This window comes from Misgurnus anguillicaudatus, chromosome 13 (genome assembly GCF_027580225.2).
Source record: "Misgurnus anguillicaudatus chromosome 13, ASM2758022v2, whole genome shotgun sequence".
NCBI classification, from domain to species: Eukaryota; Metazoa; Chordata; class Actinopteri; order Cypriniformes; family Cobitidae; genus Misgurnus; species Misgurnus anguillicaudatus.
The window spans coordinates 10,375,541-10,392,724 of record NC_073349.2 but is presented as its reverse complement, the minus strand read 5'-3'; the positions used below and the strand labels follow the sequence as shown (position 1 = coordinate 10,392,724).

The 17,184-nt window shown below is 37.3% G+C and overlaps 1 long non-coding RNA gene across 1 annotated transcript; it reads left to right on the top strand.

Moving 5' to 3' along the window:
* The first annotated feature begins 555 nt into the window (after nt 1–555).
* On the top strand, nt 556–3,094 carry LOC141369387 (uncharacterized). Its single transcript, XR_012373061.1, has 3 exons — nt 556–2,212; nt 2,440–2,501; nt 2,661–3,094. It is a non-coding gene; the product is annotated as an uncharacterized lncRNA (long non-coding RNA).
* Nucleotides 3,095–17,184: the final 14,090 nt, after the last annotated feature.

Below are 17,184 nucleotides of genomic sequence, written 5' to 3'. Positions count from 1 at the left end.
AAAATTGTAATTGCGCAGTTTGGAAACTAGCAAAAGACACTTGGGTCGCGCATTGCGCCGGGTGTAAGATAGAGCCCTGAAACTTTACCTCTATTATTTCAATTTACAAAGTGACCTGCAAAGATGGATTCTACTCTGGGTGTTGTAGCCCTTGCAAATGCGTATTGTAAAGTAGATGTTGTGTACTATAAAGTAAATTATTTTAAAATTTATTAAGGACTGTTTTGTTTGCATCTTTTATCTGTACACTGTTAGATGTCCCTGTAGATTTAGCAGTACATTACTGTAAAAATCCACAGTACTATACTGTATGTGTACATTACAGAAAAGTACTGCAGTTCATAATGCATTCTGGGTAAATTTGTTTGAGCGGTAAAATTGTACAGTATATTTTGGTATTGATGTAACCTTGCTGTAGCCATTGCTGTAATGTGCCAGGTGTACTTGCAATAATCAGAGAAAGTGTGCCAACTTCAAATCACACAGAGGGAGGGAGAGCACAACTCCTGGCTGCAACTGAAGGATGGCGATTCATTTCTGGCAGTTCGGTAAGTTTAGAATATTTTCTGTTTTATGAAAACTTAATTTTTAGTTTAAGAATTTTGTCAATAGTTTGTCAGAATATTGGTTTAAACGTGCAATGAGAGAGAAAAACGGCCGCCAACAAAGTTTCAATCTCACTCAGAAAGTAATCTTACGTTACACATAGATGTCTACCGCTGCTTAAACTCGCTTTACACATCTTAATTAATGAATATAAGGTTGTTTTAACTAAAGTATGAGGGTGAGGGTAACGAAATAGACAATGACAACCCGCGAGCGCGGTCTTGCGGTCCCAGAATATGGTAATTTATCTCGGGCGTTTTATCTGTTCAGTTAGCGGCAGAGAGAAGTATTAGTTTGACTGTTTAGCAAGGCTGACTCGTGGTTGTAAACAGACCGGACTTGACACGCCGTACACAGCATACTGTAGTACCGAACTCCTCCACTGAAGTGAAACCAAGAAACCTCATATTTAAACTGGATACATGCATCACACTCATCACAGTTTTAACTTAAAATATCATTCAGACCTGGGCTCATCTTAATATCAGATGAATGAAAGGGATTGCCGCGCTTATTGTTGTTATTATATTACGGTATATCAGCAAAAGCAGAGAATATCTTCGTTAAAGCGTTTTACGCGCCCAGTAAGTTGTCCAATACATTTTTATGGCATATTGTTTCCACCACTTCAGATGCATTACATGCAGTATATGTTTCCAAAACACATATAAATCAATGCACGAAAGGAGAATGGGCTCCGCATTTACGTACATTTGTCTTCTCGTCTCTGTCATCTGATCCTTCATCTCTGGATGTAAAATAGTCCACTATTATAACATCGTGTAGGACACACCAGGATTGTTCAGATTTAAGCGATCGTGTTTATCTTTAAAGTGAGCAGCTAGCTACTAACTTTATTAAAAAAAAACTTTCCGTGAAATAGTGTTACACCGCAGCCGGTCCGGGTTAAACATTAAAGAGGCAGACTTTTTACCTTGTCACTATAAATCACTATTTTCGGCACTAAACGAGATATATTCAGAGATTTTCTGCAGACAAGATGTTATAGAATAATAATAAAAACCTTTGACAAAAGTTGACATTTGACTTATTTAGTTATTTATGTATAATTTAACAAACAATTTAACATTTATTTATTTAAACACTTAATACATTTTTAAATCAATCACTTTGTCTCTGTTTACATTAGCCAATGCACAATGAACATTATCAAATATTATTAATGTTGTAAAATATATTGTTCATTCTTATATTAGCTAAGGCATTACCAAATGTTAAGGAATAAACGCTTATAGTAAAGTGTAAATTTTCTTTTACCATTTCCTTCACAATGTCTACTTATTTCTATGGCTAACAGATTTTGTAACATTTGTATTTTTTACAGTCTTACCATTGCTTGTAAGCTGGATTGGGTAAGATGGATCATCTTTAAAGGAACCAGCCAAGTACATGATGTACAGTTACAAGTCATGTATTTTTCGACCGCAATGTTAAATGCTTTCACGTCACATGTAAAAGTACACAGGAATGTGGCTAATCACTTTTTATTTGTAGTTTACCTGAGTGTCCTTGCACTTTTCAGGAGTTAAGGCAGATGTGAAGGCACAACGGGTGATACCAGACACACCCAAGCTCATTATGTTCGGTAAGTTTGTACTTTACCACTACAGCTTCTTTAAATACCCATGTATACACTCATACACAATTCCCACACACAACACTGTAACACGACCACACACAACATGTACACAATTGTCTTTGTTTGCCATGTAGAAATATACAAAGAGACACATGCAGACTTTGGTTATAATAATAATTAATAATTTAATTAATAAAAAGTTCAAATCAGTAACAATTGTACTTTCTGTTCAGGACATTCAATCATGACAGGATCCAGGTGGATGCTGTCCATTGAGGAAAGAGTTTGTTCCAAGGTAAGTAAATCATCTGTAAATTAATGTAATTAGGTGTGGAACAGTAGAATAAGAGCAAAAGGTTTCAGAATAGGAGTAAATTCAGGGCTGAGTTTAGTTTTTTAAGAATCTTTTTCTAACTTGCATTTGTTGACTTAATGTTTATGATATTTCTAACAGGTTTCTGGAATTAATTCCAAAGATGGGAAAAAAGTGCACATCCAGACAAGGAGCAAGCAAAAAGACAAGGAACTTGGTGCAGAGAAAAGCTGTGGCCATTAACCCCCATGTGAACAGCTCCATGCAGTCCCTGATGGAGTTCGAATGGACGACTTCAAACTAAAGGCCAGTGGGGTCTGTCTGCCGCAGTTTAATGCATTTATTTTTAGTGTTCAATAAATTCAAATAGAATATTTGAAACTATGGGCCAGTGTTCTTTTTACCACAGTGAAATGTTACCTTTTAGTCGATGATGGACTTTAAACTGAAAACTTCAAACTATGGGCGAGTGTTCTATTTGCCAGAGTTAAATGTTACAGCAGGGGTCTCCAAACTTGTTTATACTTGTTGATTTTATTTTATTTAACTTGTTTATTATTGTTTAAAATCTTTTGTTTTAAATATGTTTTGTTTCAATTAAATGTTTTTTTAAATAAAATGTTTGATACAAACATTGCTTGGATTGCCTTTTAATTCATAATGTCATGTCAAGGATAGCATTTTTATCATATCAATAACTATAGATTTAATCCTAAATATCTAGCTATTATATATAATATTATTGTATTAACTGTAATATGTAATAAATAGTATTATTGGGTCAATATAGACATTACAGTAAATTACTGTAAAAATAGACTACTGTTATAAAATATTGTAAAATTACAGTACAGTACTGCTTTGTAACTATACAGTACTAGTTTGTGTACTGTAAAATGGTATTACAGTACAGTACTGTTAAACCAAAATACAGTAACTTACTGGCAACCGTGCTGCCAGTACCGTACTGTAAAAATACAGGGAAATCGTTAACAGTGTAGTAATGTATCTGTAGAATATGAATGACAAGGGATCTGCTTTAACAAACGAACAGAGCATTTATTCTCATATACAGCAGAACTACTTGAGTCTCAATGATAAAGGTGAAATTCAACATTGAGACACAGAACAAATATAAAGATATTTATATTACTGCCACTTCTTTGACAATCATATTATTTTTGTCTACTTCTCACTTTTTGTTTCTCACAGCACACCACCCCCCCACACACGTTCAAACGTCATTTTGCTATAAAAAATTTGCAGGTCAAGGTTGGCTAAATGTGAAAAATCTGTTTGCATGACTCTCCTGAAGTCTAAATCTATCATTCTGTTTGTTTCACACTTTGTCAACTATTGGCAAGCATAGCTCATTAAAGGATTTAATTATTGTAACTGTGTGTGTGTGTGTGTGTGTGTGTGTGTGTGTGTGTGTGTGTGTGTGTGTGTGTGTGTGTGTGTGTGTGTGTGTGTGTGTGTGTGTGTGTGTTTGTGTAGTCCTTCTAGTGCTGTATTCCCTTTTCTTCAAACTGACAGACACTGCAGAAACCGGGAGAAAGAGCTCAGCCAGGAACCATACACATACAAGAAACAAAGTAATTACAATCAGGATAATTAGCAGGGATGTGGCTTTCCGCCAGCATGTCTAACTAAGACAAACTTTACCTCTGTTAAAGAAACTCCATATTGTATTTACAATGATGGGAACTGCTTCTGGCTTTGAATCAATTGGACTCGGCAGAGCATTTATTAGTCCTGAGGTTTAAATCTCACACACTTTGAGTGAGAGAGAGAGAGAATTAAATTAATTAGAAACACAATCGATAAAGGTAACTTCATGGTATGTTGATTAAGATATTTCTCTTTTTCTCCATTTTTATCAGAATGCTCAGGTTTACTATCTATTTAAAACATCCTAATGCTTTAATTTTTTACAGTTCACTATTATTTTACATCTTTCTGTCTCCCTCCCTCCAATTTCTAGATCTGTTTATGCATGAATTGGATGTTAATTATGCAGACATGGCCTGACATTTTAATGTTACTGTGGAGCACTCATAGTCACAATTAAAAACTGGACCTCTTAGAGGACATTATGAAATACACAATGCAAAAAAATAAAGCCACCATGCCCTACAAAGGCTAAGTGCAGTTATTACGCAAACACTGAAACTGAGAAAAATGCCCTTAAAGTTTTATACACCAGCCAGTCAAACATGTAACTGCAATTTTGGCACACACGTTTCTCTGAAATGGGCCCAAAATTGAACCAGGAGACTTTGTCACAAGACACAACAGATCTCACAAAACCCATTTTAACCCTTAACTCAATTTTAACCAAATGCGTAGTTACTGCGCTTTGGCTTTGTCGGGCAAATGAGAGCTGATGGTGTAGTGGGCAGCGCTCCAACATATTGAGGTCCTTTACCGATCCTGTAACCCTCTTACTCCTTACTTTCATATCCTCTCCTTACATACTGTCTGTTAAATAAAATTCATTCACCAAAGAGTGTCATTGTTTTCGTGTATCTCCTCATATCAATTGCGCTCTTGATCATGTGATACTCTTGGTCTTGTGATATTGGGAAACATTTCACACCAAATCTGGGCAGTTAAGGCCCATTCCCACCAATGGCAATAACTAACTGTAAAAATAAAGTTTTACAAATGTGTTCCAGAGTCGACACTAGAGCTACTGTACATGCGTAGCAGAGAAATTATATTACAGGCATAATCTCGATTTTTCCCAGTTCATGAATAATAAAACATTGACATCAAATCAAAATGCTTTCAAAAAGACTTTTTCAAAAGATTTTATGCATATAAAATGTGAATCTGCAGTGCCTTAGCTTAGAATAAACAACATTATCGTTTGCTGGTGTGGCTGCTTATAGACAGTTTCATTGGAGGCATGTTGTCACAGTTACGCGTCTGGCCCAAAAGTTAACTTTCAGTCTGTGTTTGTTTATCAGTCTGGCGAGTGGGTATACTTATACCTTACAAATACTTTGTTAAAAATAAAAATTATCGGTTTCCTAAAGACGATGGGAGATGGTGAGCATGGATCATTGCTGTGCAAAGGAGGTTTGGTACTTGGGCAGCCAGACAAAAATGCAAAGGTCTAACATTGTATACATTGATTTAACACAGTAATGTTAGCTCAATGTACACTGTAAACAAATTTTGTTGAATCAACTCAGATTTACAAGTCATTTCAACTTACTATTATTATCTTGACTAGAGATGAGTTGTTATAACTACAGATGAGTTGTTATAACTTATCAAATTAAGTTGACTTTTCTCAACTATATTTTAAAAGTTCTGACAACTCATCTCTGTTGTGACTTGTAAATCTAGTTGATTTAACAAAAAATTTTAAGTCAGCAAAGTATTTTTTACAGTGTAGTACTTGTTCTGCTTTAGCTATAGGTCATTTACTTGTTATTTATTTTGCTTGTTATCAGAAATAATTTACTCTAGAGGGAATCTGTTGTTATTGGTTCTTTGTGGAAGTTTACCGGAAGTTACGTTTGGGCCACAAATGCCATTTGTTGTTGTTGCTGCTAAAACTGTCTAGTTATTGTTATCTTTATATTATTGTTCTTCAACTTTAGGACCAGATTCCGTCAAGGGTTTTCATTGCTTCTTCCCTGGCTCTGCCATTTGCAACAATCGCTAGCCATGTTTCGCTCACCTGCCTCTGTGTTGTTTGCCGTAAAGTGATCCTGCTTCTCGCGATATCTGAGACTTTGCGAGACTGAAGGACACGGGTCGGATACAACGAACTTGCAAGTGGGGTATTCTTTCTACAGCAGTAGGGGCGGGCGAGAGAGTCTTCATTTGTCCGGTAATGAGTCATTTAACCATATACCGACTTACGAAGATGATTTATTAACATAAAAATGCTGCCTTGTGTCCCTTTAATCGGGTCTGTCTGTTGTGTTGACACTGACCCAAACGAACCGTACTCGGACCGAAAGCTCATTTGGGCCGACCTAAACAGTGACAGTCTAAAAACACCCTTAGTGTTTACGCTTTTTCTTCTGCCGATGTAAATGAAAACAATTCACTTAGAAAAGTTTTAGCAATTTCATGTTGGAACTAACTTAAAGCATTGTGTAACTTGTTATGATGAGCGATCGTGAAATTTCGTAGAGCAGTTACACTTAAATTATCTGGTAATTGCATAATTATTTGAATCATTTTTATAAGGTATTTTGTATAAAACATGAAAAATTTTTTCTAAATGTGTAATAAAGAAAGAGAAAGGGTGAAGAAGAGGTAAAGAAAGGGTAAAAGTTGAATTAAAGGTTGGATGTGCTTTCTTTCCTGAAGCAAGACATCAGTTCAATGGTGCTTCTCTCTCCATTACCCCCAAAAGCCAAACATAACACATGCGAGTGTTGCTTTTGGCCTTACCTCATCTGTGTGTCTTAATCGGAGTTTCACACAACATAATATGAGAAACTGTTCAATTGTCTTTAAATAATAATCAGTTGATCATTGAAATAGCATTTTTTCTCTTCAGGCAATAATATGCTTGTATTCAGTTTGCTCATATTGTTAAAGCTGCAAAACATTTTTTTAAATCAGTTTCTGAGCGAGTACATACATAAATCTGGATTGAAAGTACATTAGCCTGATTCAAAACATTAAACTTATAATAATGATGTATAACTTAACTGTCGGATCAAAATTTCAGTTTGACATTTCTCTTCCCCAATCCAGTCCATGTGTGTAAAGCTTTCTGGGAAAATTGTAAGACAAGAGTAACACATTACCCAATAGGGCTGTATTTTTCTGAAAGGTTCGGTGTTGACTTGTTCTCCGTTTGGGTCTTTTGATATATCATATTTTTTTACAAGCTCAAAGACTGACCCCCAATCCTCAAGAGCGTTGGGAAAAGTTTATTTCCTCCCTTACACGTGCTCTTGGAAAATCTTTTGGCTTTGAAAAATGTGTTTTTGTTTGAAGAAGCTGAGATCTTCTTGTTTAACATATTCCTCAGTGATCCATCTCTTCTGCGTCTTTCCATTAATCACTCCTGGTTCTGTAATCAGGTTTTGGTCTCCATGGTCCAAGTTTTACTCTTGCGTTCTCCAAAAACTCTTCTTTCCCCGCAGTTCATGGTTCACGGCCAGTTTCAGACTGTGTGGTAGATGGGATATTCAAAAGCTAACATTTGCTTAAAGAATGGCTGATAGAAGAAGAGCAAAGCGGGAAATAAAACCTAGGGTTTAATCCAAGCCGGAAAGGACACAGCCCAAAAGGCATGTTGTGTAAATGGCGCCGTGTTAGTGTTTATAGGTTACGGGCGCACCGAAAGGTTACTCACTGCTATTTCCTTCCCTGTCTAGAGCTTGACATTTTCTTACATCCTTGACCAACTGTCTATTAATTACAGTGACATTTCCGACTAAACCGGTTGTTGAGAAATGGCAGAGGAATCTAAAGACATCTTAGTGAATACGATTTTTAATTGCTGTGGTAACATCCGTCTTCTCTCTGGCTGGGGTCGGATGATCCCCGTTTGGAGATACAAGGTCATTATTGATCATCCACACTTAATTGGCAAAGATTCCTGCATTGAGTTAATCAGTAAATCTTCGAAAAAATGTTCAGGGTTTAACACCAGTTAAAGGAATAGTCTACTCATTTTCAATATTAAAATATGTTATTACCTTAACTAAGAATTGTTGATACATCCCTCTATCATCTGTGTGCGTGCACGTAAGCGCTGGAGCGCGCTGCGCCGGTTCGATAGCATTTAGCTTAGCCTCATTCATTCAATGGTACCATTTAGAGATAAAGTTAGAAGTGACCAAACACATCAGCGTTTGTCCTGTTTAGGACGAGTAGTTGTACGAGCAAGTTTGGTGGTGCAGAATGGAGCGTGGCGCTTTTCTGGGCGGATTTAGGAGAGGAACTATATTTTATGGTGTAATAGCACTTATTGGAGTACTTCGACTCGGCGCAGTAACACCCTCCCTCTCCCATTATGAGAGTGAGAAGGGGAGCGGACTTTTCAGGCGAGTCGAAGTACTCCCAAAAGTGCTATTACGCCATAAAATATAGTTCCTGTTTTAAATCCGCTTAAAAATGCGCTACGTTTTATTTTGCACCACCAAACTTGCTCGCACAACCACTCGTCCCAAACAGGAAAAACGTTGATGTGCTTGGTCACTTCTAACTTTATCTCTAAATGGTACCATTGAATGAATGGGGCTAAGCTAAATGCTATCGAAGCGTTGCAGCGCGCTCCGGCGCTTGCGTGCATGCGCACAGATGGTGGAGGGATGTGTCAGCGGTTCTTGGTTGGGGTGATAACATATTTTAATGTTGAAAATGAGTAGACTATTCCTTTAAGCTTTGACAATGATTTTGTTAAATACTATCGATTACCACAGAAAAACCTGTCGAAAAGGAAAATAAAATAACATGCAATCCAAGTAAACCAGCTTAGCACTGATGGTGTCTTGAAGCTTAAATGTAAAGATTTTTCATAAAGCATTTCCATTATTACTTAGTGAAACATTGTTTAAATTTGTTTTTTAATAGAAATATTAATGTAAATGCTAATACATCTAAATTGCTTTACACATTTTGCTTTATTGGTTTCCATTTCGTTACATGCCTTCTTTTTTGATATAATTGCACGTATTTTGAGGAAGTTACAGGGTTAATGGCTTTTATTTTCTGAAAAATAAAGAAGCATAAATTATACATAAATATCTACATTATGCATGGATGCAATACAGCTTAGGTTGGATTGAACCCAGAACGTTCACTTTAAGATTCAGGGTCGTTCAGTGTCATGTGGATCCATTTGTGTCTTTGGTATTTATGCATTTTTCAGTTACCTTAAATTGCTCTCACATCCACAGGTCCACATCTGTGTGATAGAAGAGCTGTAAAATTTAAATGTATATGAATGTGTTATATCCTGAAAAAATACACCTGCTGCACCATGATTAAAATGCGCTATGAATTTTTGGGGTGTAGAAGAACAACATTGCATTGCAACATGCTTCTGGACACATGCTTTTCTGACCACCTGTCAAATGAGGAATGATTGATCAGATCGCAAAATGTTTTGTACCCTGTTTACATCTGTACTTAGTGCTGTTCCCCCCACACGGGCTGTGCACCAATTTTGAATAGAAGAGGATCGCAAAAATAAATTCAATTTCACCCAGACCTTCATACATAAACATTCTGGGATTGAAAACATTGTTTTGCAAGTCATCATAAAGCTGAATTACTTTTTTATGTTTTCTATATTCTATGTATATATTTATATCATTCTTCTATCTCACATATGCATGCAGGTTGAGTTTCTGAAAAGCGTAAACACAATCTCTGTAGCATTATCATTGCTACATGGATCCACTAAAGAAGTTTCTTTTGTGCAATGTATTTTCCTTGTATTTATTGACAGAATAGGTTAATCTCAATCCAGTTTCTAAATATTCAATCAAAATTTTCAACCACATGATTTAAATTGATTTTGAATAGATTTTCTTTTCTAGGAATAATGAGGGGTGTTGTGTTTGCAGCATTTCTAATTAATTTTCTTCTCAGAAATAATGTGTTTACTAGGCACATGCCCATATTTTATCTCTAAGTGGTCCATTAATTTTAGCATGAAGCTGTGATTGTGTTTTTTTTCTTGCTGTGATTAGTTCGAGCATAACAGCAGGAATGTATGTGGAGCCACCAGCTGTTACAGACAGATGAAGTATGTGGAAGATAAATAAAGCTAGTTATTTATTCAAGAAGACGGTTAGGGTGGGATCTGATTAAATAATCCCATAAGAAACCAAAGTATAATGACATGTACTTAAGCCGAACCACACCAGTACCTTTAATCATAATTCATGTGAGTATTTTGCATCTCTCCATGTGAATAACGGTTTAACAATAACACGGTGCAGCTCAAGAGATGTGATGGATTTCTTAGTTGTGATTCATTAAAGTATCAACTTAGTATTAGTAAAAAAAATAAAAAGAAACAAATTAGAGATTTTTTTAAAATAAGCCACTGTTGCTGCGTACTGATGTATGAAAATAAACACCACAGTCTTTAATCATTTTTTAATTTTTTTACCTTTGCACAATTATGGCGATATCCAGATAAATGTCAATAAATAAAACATTTCGTCAATAAAGAGAAAACGTTCTCGTTCTCTGAGGTATTTTTTGTCTTATTGATATTTCCGCTATTATCCACTAGATGGCAATCTTACCCAACTTAAACGCTGAGGCATTCATTCGACACAACAGCGTTGTGGTGGATTTAGCGTGATGTGTAAGTTCTGATGGCTCTGAATCTGATCTCTTACAAAGTTCTTCACAAAAATGGAATTATCTTCGCTTTTAGCTGAAAATTTGAGAGGTGATAACTGATAAGAGAACAAATTAAGGTAGGATGAAAAGTTTTTTGATGTTGTTGGAAAGCGGATGGACTGTTCTTTCATTTGATATTTTATGTTTATTTAAATAAGATAATTTTTCTGTAAGGCATTAAATTAAAACTGGGTGGCAACTTAAAAAAAAAAAACGCTGACGGGGAAAGAGCATGCTTCCAAGCATATTTGATCATCACTTCAACAGTTGCACGATATATATGTTAATGTATATTTTAGATGAATGTTGATATATAAAAATAAACACCACAGTCTTTAATCATATTTTCATTGTGCCTTTGCTGCGTCTGTGTTGTTTGTGAACTGCGCTCTGATGCAGCCACACTTGATTCTGAGGAACTACTTTGTTTGGCGGAAGAGTAAGGGGTCAGTCACACCAAAAGCGTTTATGGCAGTTGCAGGCGCCTTTTTTGAATGATATTCTATGGGCAGGGTGCGTTTGCGCGCTGTTTATGCGTGCCGAGCGCCTTGCGGTTTTTTGCCGCCTGCCGCGCACGAGTTTTTGAAGGAGCGCTGAGAGCGGAGAAGCGCCCGACGTCATTTGATTCTTTCCATTGTCCAATCGAATGAGGGGAGAGGCGGGCCTTACGTTGTGTTGAGGGAAGTTTACAGTTGCTTTGAAGAACCGGACTCCACTCGCTCACTCCCTCCTGCGTGTTTGTGCACCTCTCACCCTCAAACAAGGTCAGAGCAAGCTCCCTCTTTTTAAAGTTTCTGCTAATATGACAGTTAACAGCAAAAGAGCGCTCACGCTTCAATATATGATTGACAAGACAGCCGACTCGCTGGTTGCATAGCAATATGAAAAGCCGCGTAACACTGCTCTTTTTTTAAGCGTTTAAAGCACTTTTGGTGTGACTGGCCCCTTATATTTGTACTAATATAATTACAACTTATTTGTGTTTTATTTTGTGAAACCCTGCTATGCATATGATGTAACCGTTTTATAAACGCCATAAACCCCGCAAAGCAGTGGGCTACCAGTGCATTCTACCACAGCCAAGGGGGTCCGCTTCGCGTCGTGCCTAACAACGCCCCTTAGCTGTTATAAAATGCACCGGCAACCCACTGCCTCTTGGGGTCCATTGCTTTATTGTATAAGGTAAACAATCTGGATTAAATTTGCTGAGAAATGTTTGAGGTCATATTGAAATTTTAAATAATATTGACTTTTAATTGCAAACTTAACAAATCTGAGCTCAGTTTGTGACATTGTTGAGATATGGTGTTTTATAAACAAGGTGAGTAGCACGATCAGATAATTAACCAATTTGGCACAGGTGCAACTCATTTAGCTAACCAGCCTAAACACCATGTATACGTGTCCTACCTACCTCTATCCTGAAACCGTTTGCCGACATCTTCATTGCATTGCCAACATGTCTGAAATCGAGCTCTTGCCATGACGAGCTGGACGCTCCATCGCAAGCCACGGCTCAAAGCATGCCACCGGATAAAGCACCTCTTTCTACCGGTCCCTAGCCTAACTTCTAAGACACAAAATCTCAGTTCACTTCCACCATCAATCCCCAACATCTTCATACGCCTCGGCTTCACCATCCATCTCTCCCACTCACCGGGAAAAGGACAGTTGCGGGATTGAGACAAGCTTTGACCAACTCTGAAGTTTTCCTGTAAAATGAGCAAAGCTGAAATTTATGATCTTTACATTTCTCTATAAAATACTAATTCACCCACCTCAAAATAGGTAACAAAACCCCGCAAAATTAAAAACTAGGTCATTTTTGTGGAGAGCATGCAACAATTCTAATTCCAATTCTCTCAAATCCTTTCTTTGCCATGAGGTGCCATGTTTTAAGGGATTAGTTCACCCCAAAATGACAATTTTATCATAAATCACTTATCCTTGTGTCGCACTAAACCACCAAGTTTTGTGATTGTCTTCAGAACACGTTTTTAGATATTTTTGATGAAAACCGGGAGGCTTCTGTCTGTCCCATAGACTTTAGTTTGATTTGCACAATCAAGCCCAAAAAACAATAAAAGACATCGCCAAAAAGGTCCATGTTCCACCAGTCGTTTAATAATAATAATATTAAGCGACGAGAACATTTTTGTGTGCAAAGAAAACAAAACGAACGATTTTTTTCAACAATTTGTTCTCATGATTAGTAGTTTAGTGCGCATTCACAAGCAGATTACAGCGCATGCTGTTAACATCACCTGGTAGTTGCCAGCGTACAGACACAAAATACACTGGCATGTAATTTGTGCATTTATATGGGCCGTTTAAGTATTGCTTACAATGTTTGCATAGTGGCTTTGAAAAAAAAAAGTTGGCAACTATGTCAGCAGGTCACGTCAGCAGCATGTGCCGTAGTCTCCTCGTGAACGCGCCTGGATGACCAAGGAGGAGAACAAATTGTTGAATAAAATTGTCCGTATTGTCTCTTGAGAAGATATCCTAAACAAGTTGCAGAAATCTAAGGGGTGTACTAAATTTTGCGAGATACTGTGTTTTGCAACTTATAGTCAGATGTGACTTGTAAATTAGTACGAATTAATTTTGACATATATTAACCAAGAGACAACATTACCACCTACAGCCGCAAGAGTCCGCTATATGCTGCTCCTGTATTTATATAATTCAATGAAATCAGTGATGTGGAATGACGAGCCTGCTAACTTGTTGCGCATTGGCTTGTTCTGTTCATTTAGCCTATTCAGCCTTCCAGGTATGTTCTGTATGCTATTGTCCATCGTGTAAATAACTGATAATGATACGTTAACATACGGACACCTATTCAGCCTGCTGTTTAGCCTTTCCAGATTAAAGGTCTGTTCTTCGGCTTGGATTTTGTGAAATTATTTTCTAAAAAAACATGACGTATAGTCCAATGCGACTTATGTTTTTTTCGTCTTCATGACACCTTTTTGATTGATGCAAATTATACTCCGGAGCGACTTATAGTCCGGAAAATACGGTATACACATTACATTATGAGGGGTTTTAAAATAAACTACAGTATGGCAATTGCAGGAGAAAAGTCTGTTTCATTAGATGAAACAATATTAAGATCACCTTTTGAGAATATCTGCAGATGAAAACCATTATCTGAAAAGATGGCAGCCTAGACAGATAAAGAGAAAATGAGGATCTCAAGATGGGTAATGAGTTGAATACTCTCAAAAACAGCTGTAAAGATAATGTAGAAAACATTAGCTAAGGCATTCAGGGCCGCATTAACAATAGGGCTAGGCGGGGCTAAAGCCCCGGGGCCCGAACAAGTAGGGGGCCCGTGATTGGCTGTTAAGCAGATTGACTCCTACTAGCTATCTGATTGCCAAAGCCTTACCACGCCCCCTACAAATGAGGTTTTTGCCGCCAGCCGCAGCACGCGCCTTTGAAGAAGCGCTGAGGGCGGAGAAGCGCCCGACGTCATTCGCTTCGGGCGCATTGTCCAATCGAATGAGGGGAGAGGCGGGCCTTACGTTGTGGTAAGGGAAGTTTACAGGGGCGTTGAAGAACCGGACTGCGTTCACTCTCTCCTGCGTGTTTGTGCACCTCTCACCCTCAAACAAGGTCAGAGCAAGCGTCCTCTTTTTAAAGTTTCTGCTAATATGACAGTTAACAGCAAAAGAGCGCTCACGCGTCAATATTTGATTGACAAGACAGCTGACTCGGTGGTTGCTTAGCAATATAAAAAGCCGTGCCGCACTGTATAGTCGCAAAACGTAGAACAACATTTGGTCAGACATCACTTTTAGTATAAGAGGCATAAAATGGTGGAATGCTTTACCATCAGAAATTAAAACACTGAAAGGACTCAAGGTTTTTAATACACATTTAAAGCAATGGCTAAAACTGAAACAACTTTGTGAACACTGATTATACAGGCTACAACTCAATGTATAAGTTTGTTTAGATTCTGTTTTATAGTGACTACTACATCTATTTAAGCCCACATCTTATTTTATGTATTTGATGTATTTATTATGTATATTTTAATAGCTATAAATTTGTGCTTCAATACTCTGTCATCTCTGTTTTAACCTTACAAGCCTAACCAGGGACAGGGGTTGCAAATTAGTCTTGGCTATAAACCTGTATGCATGGAATCTACTTTGTATTTTTTATAAAGCAATGTTTTATGCATTTGTCCCTGTCAAATAAACATTAAATAAATATAAATAAATAAATCAAACATCAGAAATAAAGTTATTTACTGCCCTTGACTGAATCACTTCTGTAAAAAAAAATAAGAATGTTGAATTTAAAGTGAAAGATACTGTATATTTGATTACTCTACACAATATAATATTATTCAGTGCTTTACGTTTTTCAAGCAGGTCGATTTCTTGTGTGCCTTTGTTCTATTGTTATTTGTAAGTCTTGTCATCAGTAAGCTTGAGATTCTTTTCTTAAGTGACTATTATTTTTTTGTGATATGGAAATTGGTCAAAAGAATTCTGAAATTTTAGTGGCATTAAATTTCCATATGATAAAATTCTTATTAAAAGTAATATAAGTTGACTGTGAAGTATATCATTATTGTTAGATAAAATGACTCGTATAATGATATAACATTTAGCTCATCGCCCACCCTTATATTCGCTATTAGCAAGGTTAGTGTTAATCTAACAGCTTTTTTCGTGCAACTGTCATTCTGAATTATTCTAAATTATATTTATGTAAAACAACTTCAGCAGTGTTTTAGAAAAATGTTTTCTCTCTGTAGTTGGTGACCTAAAGTGGTGGTGGGGGGGGGCCTGCAGTAACTCATAGCCCCGGGGCCCAGGGAGCTCTTAATGCGGCCTTGAAGGCATTTATGCACATCATTGAGAAACGGCATCAACCTATTAGAACAGTGTGCAAATGTACATGTAGCAGAGCGGTGAATTGCAAATTTTGAGATACCAATGGTCCGACTACGCCACCCGGGGAAACCCGGGAAATCTTTAACTAAGAGACACAGGTCCAATAGTCGTGGGTGGGGTGAGAAAGATACAAACAATGAATTATGAAAAATATAATTTGTTTATTATAATAAATAGAAAACATGTATGACAGTAAACAAAAAAAATACAAAAATCACATCAATAAGGGGAGCTCGCCTTCAGGAAGTCAAGAGGTCACCCCACACTATATAAAAATACACTCGTGAAAACACCACAAAAATTCTCACAGCAAATAGTGTAAATTACACACTCCGGCGCAAGCTCCCACTTTATAGAAGTGAACAAATACAACACCAAATTAAACAAAAAAACATTAACAAAAAAATAACTAACACTGGTCGATACGTCACACCGACAACCACTCCTGCATGCCAATAAACGTTGTGGGCAAGGTTGAATCCAGATTATACGCCTCCCAGCGCGAGCCCCTAAATGGATGCAGTCTAATAAAGGGTGAGGATGTGCCACTAGACGAATCCACACACACACGAAAGAAACAACCTCCAGGCAAAGCAGCAATGTAGTCCGAAACTTATATTTGTCTGCCAAACAAAAATACAATTTAATACAAGACAATAATTAACAAGTAAAAAAACAACAATACATACCGAGGGGTTAATGAAACGTCACGCCCGGTCAATCATCCGAGGTGTATTACCAGATTGCATCATGTGCAGCACACTAAACACACAAACAATCAATATCTGTTCAAACGTATTAGGTTTTCCAACGCCAAAATAACCCACCTGTAGCTGCTGCGAATACTGCAACACACAGCCATCTGGGAACCAGCTAAAAGCCGATCCTCTCATTCACAACACACAACGCCAAGGGTGATAATGAATGACGCGCAGCCGCCCTCCGCTCATTCACAAAGAGCGCTTCCATACAGGGCATGACGTCAATGATGACGTTTTTCAGGTGCTACACAGCTAGGATTCTTATATCCTACAAAACCTACTCCTATTGGTTTGAAGATTTGGGTAGCACCAACCAATGAGCAACCACAAAATCATAACGCTCCGATTGGTTCACAGATTTAACAGAAACAAACCAATAGGTGAGGCTACACACCACCACATACAGTAAACTTAAAGCTGTTAATGATGTTTACAGTTCACTCATAGTGTTAATTGGCTGACACATTTCCTCTCCTTCTCCAAGAAAAAAACCACTCAGCCCGTGTGAAAAAAAGCTAATTATTAGCTATGACTGTTATTCCATTACAATTGTAATCAAATAAATGACAAGGGGCCAGATTTACTAAACGGGGCAAATTAGCGTGAGAGCTCAAAAATTGGAATCGCTGATGGGAGTGG